Source organism: Passer domesticus, chromosome 20, assembly GCF_036417665.1.
Source record: "Passer domesticus isolate bPasDom1 chromosome 20, bPasDom1.hap1, whole genome shotgun sequence".
In the NCBI taxonomy this organism is placed as follows: Eukaryota; Metazoa; Chordata; class Aves; order Passeriformes; family Passeridae; genus Passer; species Passer domesticus.
The window spans coordinates 10777169-10787655 of record NC_087493.1 but is presented as its reverse complement, the minus strand read 5'-3'; the positions used below and the strand labels follow the sequence as shown (position 1 = coordinate 10787655).

Genomic DNA, 10487 nt, shown 5'->3' with positions numbered 1-10487 from the left:
ACCTTGTATAAAAGGAAAAGGGCAAATCGCACTTCTGTAAGTGCATTTACTGGAAATGTGTATCAAATGCCTTCCCTGTCTCAGGACATAGCCATACAGGCTTGAACCCTGCATGTGGGCCTGAAATCTTGGGATATATACATGGAGGTATATGAAATGGTACCAGTAGGTCCCATCAGAGAAATCAGCTTCAGGATAGAGGCCAAGTGTTGGGGACTGGGCAGGAAGGTGAGCACCCCACCAGCTTTGTGGAAGTCGAGATGAGGGGTAAACCCTGGCAGGGATTGCAAGGAAAGTGCCTGTCTGCTCCCCCACAGGAAGAGAAAGCCTGAACAGACCATGGGTGCAATGAGGCAGCTGCCCACTGTCCCACACTTACCTCTGTCCATTGGTCATGTGAAGACAGCACAGACACCTGTGGTGATGCCCCAGGGTGGGTGCTGGTGTAGGGCACAAAGACATCAGTTGGGCTGTGGCTGTGCCTTTTGCCTCACCATTTAGGCTGTTGATATGGGGGCAAGGCTCCTTCAGCTTTATTCTCAGCTTCAGGGTCCATCAGGCTCCTGCCAGTCACAGGGAGCTCCCGGGCAGCAGCTGAGCAGGGCCCGGTGCCAGGGGATGGCAGCCTGGAGCCATCGAGGGGACCCTGCTGTGGGCCCTGCTCCACTGCAGACCAGCAGGGAGATCTCCCTGAAACCTGGGTGCTTCAAAACTGCTGAAACTGCTTGGCCCATCTCATTGAGGCCTGGGTGCTTTAAACCTGCTGAAACTGCTTGGCCGCTCTCCCTGAAACCTGGGTGCTGAAACTGCCTGGCCTACCTGTTAGCAGCAAATCACAGCAGAGGCGTTAAAATCCAGCCAGGTGGGCCAGCCAGTTTCATGTGTTCCCCACTGGGACACAACAAAGAATAGGTGGGATGAGCCAAAGAACAGCTGGAAAAGTTTGGGTCATCAATGCTGGAAGAAAAGACCTTGAGCTGATGGAAGCAGGCACTGCTCAGGGCACAGGGCCTCACCTGCACTGGGCACTCTGCCCCGAAAGGGAACCACGGACATGCTTGGGAGTGTGTGGCTGACAAAAGGACAAGGCACAGTGCCAGTGGTCCTGCCACCTGCACTGCACACCCTTTGGAGCAGCCCAGGGAGAGCGACTGCTCTCAGGGTTGTATTTATTTGAAAGTAAGTGGTTGATGCTTCCCTCTTTTCGCAATGTTGAGGCTTATAAAGGAAGAGGGCAAGACTTCCTGCTGGTTCAGTGTTCCTATGCTACTCTTCTAGGTTTGTTTTCTTATTAAAAACCTAGCCTTTTATCTGGTCTTAGCTGGACATGCAATAACAACTACTGAAGATATTTTGGCAGTGTCTCAGGTACCTAGGGAATGACAAGTATGTTTGGAAAGCTCCACAGTCTGCCTGGCTTCTAAGTCACAAATGCTACAATTTCTCATGCATTTTAAACCCAGTAATTAACCAGTCAGTGTTGACAGGTAGGAAGCTTGTTGGAAAGTATATCAGTCAAAGAAGAAACAAGAAAAATCTTTCAAAATAGGTAGGATTCTAGAAGGCAAGGTGTCCTACTTTCATGTCCTGTTGAGTAAAGTGTGAGTTACTAAGCCAAATTCAGTCATGTTTAGAAACTGTTCCCAAAGATATCAGTGCAGATGGAGAAGACATTTAAAGAGCATTTGGCTTATAAAAGACACAAATTTAGTCCAGAAGAGCTCTTTTCTATTTAACAGTAATTCTGAGTTACAGAAACAACTCAAGAACAAATGCTTCATTAAATTCTCAAGCTCTTTGTCTTGTTCTAGACACTCTCAAACATTTTGTCACACCTCCTCAAAGAGTCAGAAGTGGAAAGCTTGATAATATAATTACTGAATGCATAGTAAAATTTCCATCAGAGGCGTTTGGAGACACCAGGAAGGACAGTGGATATTTATTCTCACTATGGTATTACTGTTCACTCTCAGATGACTTGTCTTATTAACATAAGCCAAATGGGTCACTGGCTGCTTGTCTGAGGGAATGTCTGGCATGAGAGATTCTGTCCATGGAGCTAAATCAACAGGGAAATGCAAGGCCAGTTACCTTCCCTCTGATGCACAGAGCTTAAGGTAGGTGCAAAGACTGCAGTTTGAGTTCCTGTGGCATCCAGCTGCTCCCTGACATCCTCAGCAATCTGGCATACTCTGGAAAGGGCACATTTCTGAATGGCTCAGCCACTTACTGCTCCAAAACAAGTCTAAACTGAAAGCAATTTGGTCCAGCCCAGGAGAAGTGGCAGGTAAAATTAGGATTAAAACCCACATCAAAAAAGAGTGTTCCTGCAGGCTGTCCTATATAGATGCTCTTTCTCTGAGAGCTCTGACCCCACTGTCACTCTGCAGACAGCCCTTTGGCTTTTCTCCACACACACCTGCTCTTTCACAGGAGATTTTTACAGGTCTGCATGGTTTGTTCCTGCTGAACTCTTCATGGGGTTCCTCAGTCCTTTTTGTTTTGTCTTCCCCCAGGTTTTGTTTGTACGCCCTTCATAAATCAGTGCCCGTGCTAAGAATCTGGTGATGACAGAGAATAATCTTTCCTTGGTAAGCGTGTCCTCTTGTGCCCAAAATCTCTTGGTTCTCAGTGTCTTCTTGACTGGATGTGTCCTGTGTGGCATGAGAACACATTGCATAGGTTTATGTCTCAGTTTTGTGAAATGAAGAATTGTCAGATGATGATGGCTTTGGTACTTTGCCAGCTGCGTTGTTCCATTGGTTATGTTCACAATCCAACCCTGAAACTATTAGCATGGCTAATTCTGTGACTATAGAGGTAAATTTGTTAAAAGAAACTTGTTAAAGAAGAACTAAGCTACTGGACAATCTGAAAATGCTCAGCTTTGTTTTGCTTCTTGGGGAATGAAATTACACACTCCTGAAGATTTGCCAAAGTCTAGAGACATTCATGTCATGCACCTGCTCCTGTCAAAAATGGTGTTGAATTTCTTGTGTGATTTACTAACATGTCATGACTAATGGACTGCTGCTGATCCAGCATGAACTCCTGCTGCAGAGCATGAGCTGTGTTGTTAACAACCAGTGTTTGCAGGAAGTCCTTCTCCACTGCACTCTGATGCATACACTTTAAATGTATCAGATTGTATTATTCCTTCTCTCCAGGGTGTTTTTCTGTTCTTTCATTTCCTAACAATTCGATCTAGATGGATCATTTTAATTCTTATCTCTGATGATTATGAAAAAAGTAGAAAAAATATTTAGGGGTGCACTGCTACACACTAAAATGTAGCACTGTGTTTGCAAGGGAACGGGCTGGGACCCTCAGCTGTGACAGAGAATCTCATGGCCAAAGGAAGAACCGTGTACAGGAAAATATGGCAGGGACTGGATGTTTTCCTGTGGATTGTTGCTAAGATTTACAATTTCCATTGCTACAGATTGGACAAATGTTTGTCCCCTATCAATGTGGGACCTTGATGTGCCAGGAAACCAGCCTGTTCATGGTTATTCTTTTGGTGTATTGATTATTACATAATTATTTTTACTGTGCTAGGATCATCATCAACAACAACAAAAACAAATCCTAAAAAGATATTTTTGTTACAATGTTGAAATTATCTGACTCCATGAAAATTTGAAGAACAGTTTAAATATTTACACAGACAGAGAGTGAGGGGTTGTGATTTGTATGCTGGTCTGCTTCCAGGGAAGGGGTCCCCTACCCTGAAATTAAGTGCTATTATTCAATATTTTGCTAGTCATGATAGCCAGCAACTTATAATTGTAGCTAAAAGACAGGATACAGCTTGTGTGAACCTGGGAATTGGTTATCAAGCACCCTCTCTTGAGGACAGTGTTCTGTGTGGTTGTCAAATAAGGAATGAGGAGGCTGTCCTTCCTGCAACCTAGAATGCCTTCCCAAGGTGTCAGATTGAGCCTTAAACGCTTCAGATAAAAATCCAGTTTTAATTGTTTATATTAGTCTTTCTGCAGGAAAACCATGAATTGTGCAAGGGTATGCAGTCCCTGACATAAGAGCAAAAGCGAACATTACATTTTCCTTCCTGAATTCAGCATCTGACAGCTTAAAATTTCTGAAACAAGTTTGTTGCACTTTTGTGGTCCCTTAAAGGTGATTGTGGGATTTTTTTAATAGAAAAAAACCTGCAAAGTTAAAAATTAAAAATACTAGTTGGCTTTTCTCTTATAAATGGTACATTTGGGCAACACAAAATTCCCACACGTTGCACTGTGCTGAACTTTACTGCACACCCTGTAACTTGCAGAGGATTATCGGGATCAAAATGGAATATTAATAGCGGTGAAATGGAAAATTAATTTCTCCTCACTTTGTGATTTGTTGCCATACATGGAGGACAGGCATCATTTTGCAGTGACACGCTATTCCTGGAGTCAGCCTGCCTGTCAGCTGGTAAGTGCTGATGTAAAGGTAACTGATCTTGGGAAAAACATGGATCCATAATAGGCATAAATATACACCTCTGAGAGAAAGCTTAAAATAGATGCATCTGATACCTTGTTTTTATTGCAGAGACTTCCAAGTCCATGATAACCTTGATGTGGAAGAGTGACAGGTATTTCTTAGAACATAAGAGCTCCATTCCCTTTCCTGTTGTCAGAGATGGATGAACACATCCCTGTTCCACAGAAACGATTTTTCTTGAGTGACTTTATTTCCTTAAGGCTAACTAGAGAAAGCGCTTTACTCTGAATAATCTAATGCCCAAAACCCCCCAGTATTACAATCAAATTGATTGACGTGTAATTTAAGGATTGATACTAAAAATTTTTTTCACTCTGGGGAATGTTCACCATTTGCACATGCTGCTGGGCTCTTTCAAATGAAGAGGAATTATGAATAAATATTATTTAAGCAGTGATAAGTAGAGGTTTGCAACCTTTAAAGGTAAATGCATAATTTCAAAAGAAAGAGCAAAGATGAATCTCTGGGAAATGTCTGAAGAAAAGGTCTACCAGCTTTGGGTATATTCTGTGTTTTTCCACTCAATTTCATGCTCATTGCCCAGTACCTCAATGACTGTCTCTTTAGACCATGAGTAACAGATCAATTTCCTAAACCTCTGCTTTTTCCTGGCATTGCAGGAGAGGCAGGCAGGTTGTGTCTGGTGCCTTCACACACCACAAGTGCTTGTGAAAAGGAACGCCCAAAGAAGCAGCTGAAAACATCAAAGGAAGGAGAAGAGAAGGTACTGGTGGTGACTGGGAGGACAGAAAGTATTTAGGACACTCCTGAGAGAATATGTGCTCACTGGGCACTGCAGGGTTAGCTGTTTTATGAGCAGATGACTCTTGTAAATACAGATTGAGTGTGACCTTCATGCAAGCAACTGTGAAGCATAGAGCAGTGAGATCATGGTCCTTCTCATGAGGCCAGCCTGACCCCTGAAGTGGCACAATCCTATGCAGAAACACTGTGAGTTTTGGGCAGCTTGGAAAACATTTCCAGTCAGTTTCTGTCAAGTTACTGAAAAGATCTATTTGAGAAGAAAGAAATATTTCTTTCTGAACAAGGTGGTCATTAGAGTTAATACTGAGCAGTAAAGACCTTCTTCCACTGCTTGAAAACAGCTTGAAAACTCACCTCTCTACTCCTTTTTGTTTTCTCCTGCCTCCTGGTCCATCCTGCATGTCTCTGTCTCCCTGTCTCTGTTGTTCCACCCCATCAGAATTATTAAAATGTTCATGAGAATGGATGAACTCCTTTATGATGAGATACTTGAAAAGATTGGCTTGAATGATGATGGGTCATACTTCTGAGTGATTGAAACTGATACAAGATGGATTTATTTATATAACTGAGGAGAAAAAAAAAGGCTGAAGGAAAATATTAGGAGCAAAATGAATGAATGCAAATTGATTTTGAAAATTAGAGGTATGTTTCTGATCCTAAAAAACCTATATATCCATATTTTGAGAACTTTATAGGTAAACAAATTTTATAGAGATTAAGATCTGGAAGATGCTATAAAATTCTGATCACTGCAGTGATGAGCACTATAGCAGAAATTTTTCTCGATCCCACTTTTGGTTTTCACTATAACTTGGCAATAACTTCTGACCTGATGAGGTTACAGAATTGACTGTAGGTTAGGTTGATTGTTACAGGCAGGCTGGGGAGGCGACTGTTTCTGTGTTTCTATCCTTATTTCCAAATGACAGCAGACTTGCTTTTAAAGTAAGGCTCAATCTTGTTTTTTGTTCCAGATAGACTTCCAGGAGTTCCAATGTTCTTCTGCTCAAGAAGTTTTGGCTTTGTTATGGATAGCAAATGCATGACAGGGATATTTATCAAGCCTCTCTAGCCTGGCAGATGTGTAAAGCATAAACTATAGTCTTAGGTAGACAAATGATATACCAAAATGCCCACTCATGAATAGCAATCTGCAAATCACAAAAATCATTTAACAAAAGCCTTCATGACATGCCAAACATTTCTCACCATTAGGGAGAGAATTGCCTGGGGGAGAGCCATGTGCCTTGTAAATACTGAATTTATAACAAGGGCTGGGAATTTTACACTGACTGTTGTGATTCTATATCTGCTCTTCTACAATGACTGATGGGATGGCCTCTTTCCAGAGTTAATGTTCATCATTATATTACATCACATCATTTTTTTTTAACTTTGCTTCTCTTTGTCTGTGTTGTTAGCAGGAGATTAGTTCTCCCTGTGCTCTCTGGCATGCACCTGCCTTCTCTTCTGGATGAGCTGCTCACTGGAGGTTATACAATACCATGCTAGGAAAGGGTTCATTCATGCCACATTGTACTCCTGACACTAGCAGGGGAATCACATTCTTCCTGCACATGCCACTTTGTTGGCCTGCATCAGAAGAGCCCTGGATGCTCTGCATAAAACAAAATCCAAACTTCCTTGTTATGCAGATAATCCACTGTCTACTGGCTGCCATGTCATGGGCTTTTCCCAAACTTCCCAAACAATCCAAGAAGCCATTGCATGTGTGGATTGTTTCCTGGGCATGTTAACAAGTCTTTTGCCAGGACTGCTCTGTCAGGACTGCCACATGGACGTCTCAGCTGAGGACATGAGGGAGCTGCTGCTCTGGCAGGAACTGCATGAAGCCCAGCACCTTCCTCTGAGCTAAATGCAAGTCACCATCAACAGCCCTGTTTCTCTACAGCTTTGAGGAGACTCACACCAGGTGACCAGAAATTTTCTCAGAGGGGGAAAACTGTCAGATTGACCCAGGGTCAGTGATTCTTTCATAGTTTGGGAGTGAGTTACTTAAGCTGCACTGCACTGACTTCCAAGGCTTCTCTCTGGCCCAGTTTTCCCTTCCTTCTATCCCTGTCCCTCAGGAGATGACGATGCTGTTCTGACCCAGGGCTGACTGAGCCATGCTGACTGTGGTAGGCAGGTTCCAGGCTCTCCCACTCCTCCCTGTTCAGTGGGTCTGGGATGACAGCAGAAGAGGATGAGAGCACCCCTACTCACTAACCCCTACTCCCAGAATTTTGGGGAAATGCTTGGTTGAGCAGCAGTCGAGGGAGGGCAGGACGTGTCTAAGCACAGAGCATATTGTTGTGTGAAATCTTCCACAGGAAAATTCAGGAAATTCCCTGACAATTTTGCTGCATTAGTGCCTACTACAATTTTTGATACTGAAGATGAGGGTGGGGGCAGTGGGAGGATAGCACAGAGAAGCTCATGCAGACATTTCTTAGGGTATCTGTGATGTGCCCAACATATTCCCTAAGGAGCCACACAGGAGATGTCTGTCCAAGGGAATTCTATGGAAACCAGACAAGGGGGATATTTCCATCACCTCACTCCGCCTGCCAAAAAAAGAAAAGGTGTCCCCCCCCCACCTACATGGAAAAGCAGCACTGGAAAAATCTGTTTTCCAGGAATTTTTTCAGTACAACAGCCTACGAAGGTTTTCACCTCTTCTGTACATTCATGCAGAAATTTCTTCTCAAGAAGAGTTCAAGCTCTGCACAGCCACTGCACGATTGACACAGAAAGAAAATATGAGAGTAACATAAACAGTGTGCAGGCAAATGTGGGTGTACTTTCATTTTTTCATTAATTTACATTTCAGTTTCCTGAATTTGGAAGACCCCCACATTTTAGCATAATTTATGATGTCCTGAATTGTATAAATCTTGGTGTTCTTTTTATAGGAACAGATTATATACTCTGTGCAGCTGACAGAGACAAATGCCACACTTACTCCCTGGAGAATTCTAATCTCCCCCTCAAATTTTAAGATGTCAGTGAAAAACAATCCTCCTGTTTCTGAAACACAACCCGAAGGAGCAATGATACTACCATCCATAAAAATAACTGGTCTGGGATCCTTAGGGATGTATCACTGACAGAATTGTTCAGGCCAAGACAGTGCAGATGTCCACATCATAAATCTGGAAAGGTTATGGTTCATGCATGGCAGAAAATAGAGGAGAGAATGTTCATGGCCCAAACAGTACCTCCCCGATGAGAAGAACAATCCTTTGGAGACCATTTAGTGTCACATATTCCTCAAAACACTTGTAATTAATCTACACAGCTCATCACCACCAATGCAGTGGCTACTGAAGGTTTCCATTCATTCAAAAATCTGCCAGACAAATCCATGAGAGGAAAACCAGGTGCAGACTCCTGATCCCACACAGAACAAAGACAGCAGGACTGGGATGTGCCTGAGCCAGGAGCACTTGAGGAATGGGGAAGTGTTAAGAAAAAGCCTCGGCACATCTGCCTGTCTCATCATTCCTGTGCTTTTCAGCCTGAGAAAGCAGCTGCAGCCAGGGCCAGCTGGGGCCTCTTCTTACCTGGGCAAAGCAGCTCGTTCCATGCCCAGTGATTCTGGCTCCAGGCTGATGTGGGTTTCAAACTTGGCAAGTCAAGTTTACAAAGTGCATGAGACAGAGCCTGGGGAGACAGCATGATGTAGGATGGATTTGTAAGGATCTAAAGCACCTGAAAGCAAGTGGGTGGCTCACTAGTGCCCCTTGGGTGCTGGCCAACGCTCAAAAGCTTTAAATTGAACTCTTCCAAGCTCCTCTCTTAAGGGAGTTTCTTTGCTCCCCTGTGGCCTCACAAACTCCTCTTTACCCCTTGAGTCACTAATTTCTGAATGTGTCATGTAGGAATAACACAGAATATTTCAAAAGAGCCACCCGTGTGCTCCCTTACAGTTTCCAAAGTACAACACTGGTACACTCCACATCACTGTGCCTGTTTGGGAAACCCACAGAACACGTGATTTTTGCAAATGCTCTCAGCTCTTATTTTCAGTCACTCTTTGCTGCTGTGCTCTCATCTTACCTCTGAACTAATGGAGGATTGTTTTATTTACTGCAGTGTTACACAGCCCATGTGGATCAAATATTAAGTTACCATCTCAGTTGTCAAGACAGCAACAAACAATTCTGGTTTTCATGCTATAATGCAGATTTTCCAGCAGTCACAGCTAACTTGGTACACCTGTGACTGGGTATAGATGCAAGGGATTTAATGAGTAGTACAGGCTTCTCCCACGAGGCGTGTGGTGTTCCCTATTTCTCAGAAGAGTTATTGCAAGAACTCTGCCAATTAAAAAAGTGACATCATACCTCCTGTTGCTCTTTCACCCTGGGATTTCCTATTAGTTTCTTTAATTAGAGCTTTTTTGCTGGCCTTGACCTGACTGAATACTGATGCCAAATATATGTTTTAAGCCTGAAGAACTGGCAAGTTGCTAGTCCAGTAAAAAGCACATCTATTATCTTCTATTCTCCCTTCCTATTACCTTTTTACTCCTCCTACATTGCAGATCAGAAAAGATATCTTGACCTGAAATGTTCTCAGCAGGACAGGACTACACCTACACCAAACCTTCATCACCTATAATCCAGACAACCAACTGAGCCAGCAATGGGCAGCAGTGCCACTCACACCCACATGCTGGGGGATCCCTCAGGGGCCCTTTCTCCATCTGTAGGGTTTGCAAACTCTGTCTGCTCTTCCTCAGTGTGACTTGTCTCCCGTGGGAGAGCAGCAGCTGGTTAGAGCCAGGATTTTCATTTGCTTAAGGTAACAAGCAGCCAGCAGCTGACGGGAAAGGCTCCAGCAAGCAAACCAGTGCACCCATTTTCGAGCCAGAATGCATCTATTACTTAGCTTTTTAATGCTTTTTGGATGATGGAGGTGCATGATTCCCTTATGCTGGAACATTCTTCCTTAAATATTCACAGTATCTCCTCTCCCATTTTCTTGGCTACAGGATACAGGAGCCCAGATGAGAGATTTCTTGTCTATGACACACCTGCTTTCATACTGTGTCTCTCTTTAAAGGCTTCATTTTATTAATACTTACAGGAAATAGTGACATATGGAAAGACAGGTTTTTGCTCTCTACTTGTTAGAGCTTGAATTCCCAACTGGGAAAGGCTTTGGTCTTGGTTGCCACCATGAATTATCCCTGCCTTGTCTAG

General features: G+C 43.4%; 1 protein-coding gene and 1 long non-coding RNA gene across 17 annotated transcripts in view; one reads left to right on the top strand and one right to left on the bottom strand.

The window, feature by feature from the left end:
- The window catches only part of LOC135284219 (uncharacterized), a 60270-nt gene extending 59144 nt beyond the window's left edge, over window positions 1–1126 (bottom strand). For 5 of the 6 annotated variants that reach the window (XR_010349658.1, XR_010349659.1, XR_010349661.1 and 2 more), the window contains exon 1: window positions 380–1126. This is a non-coding gene — a long non-coding RNA (uncharacterized LOC135284219). The remainder of the gene's footprint in view (window positions 1–379) is intronic. The other variant, XR_010349663.1, reaches the window with a different exon arrangement.
- Window positions 312–10487, top strand: part of LOC135284204 (myosin-1B-like) — a 33972-nt gene continuing 23796 nt past the window's right edge. For 2 of the 11 annotated variants that reach the window (XM_064395588.1, XM_064395585.1), the window contains exons 1-6: window positions 312–433; window positions 2517–2591; window positions 4558–4600; window positions 5130–5233; window positions 5349–5460; window positions 6252–7210. The gene's annotated coding sequence lies outside the window, so the exon portion shown is untranslated. The other 9 variants (XM_064395590.1, XM_064395593.1, XM_064395594.1 and 6 more) reach the window with 9 other exon arrangements.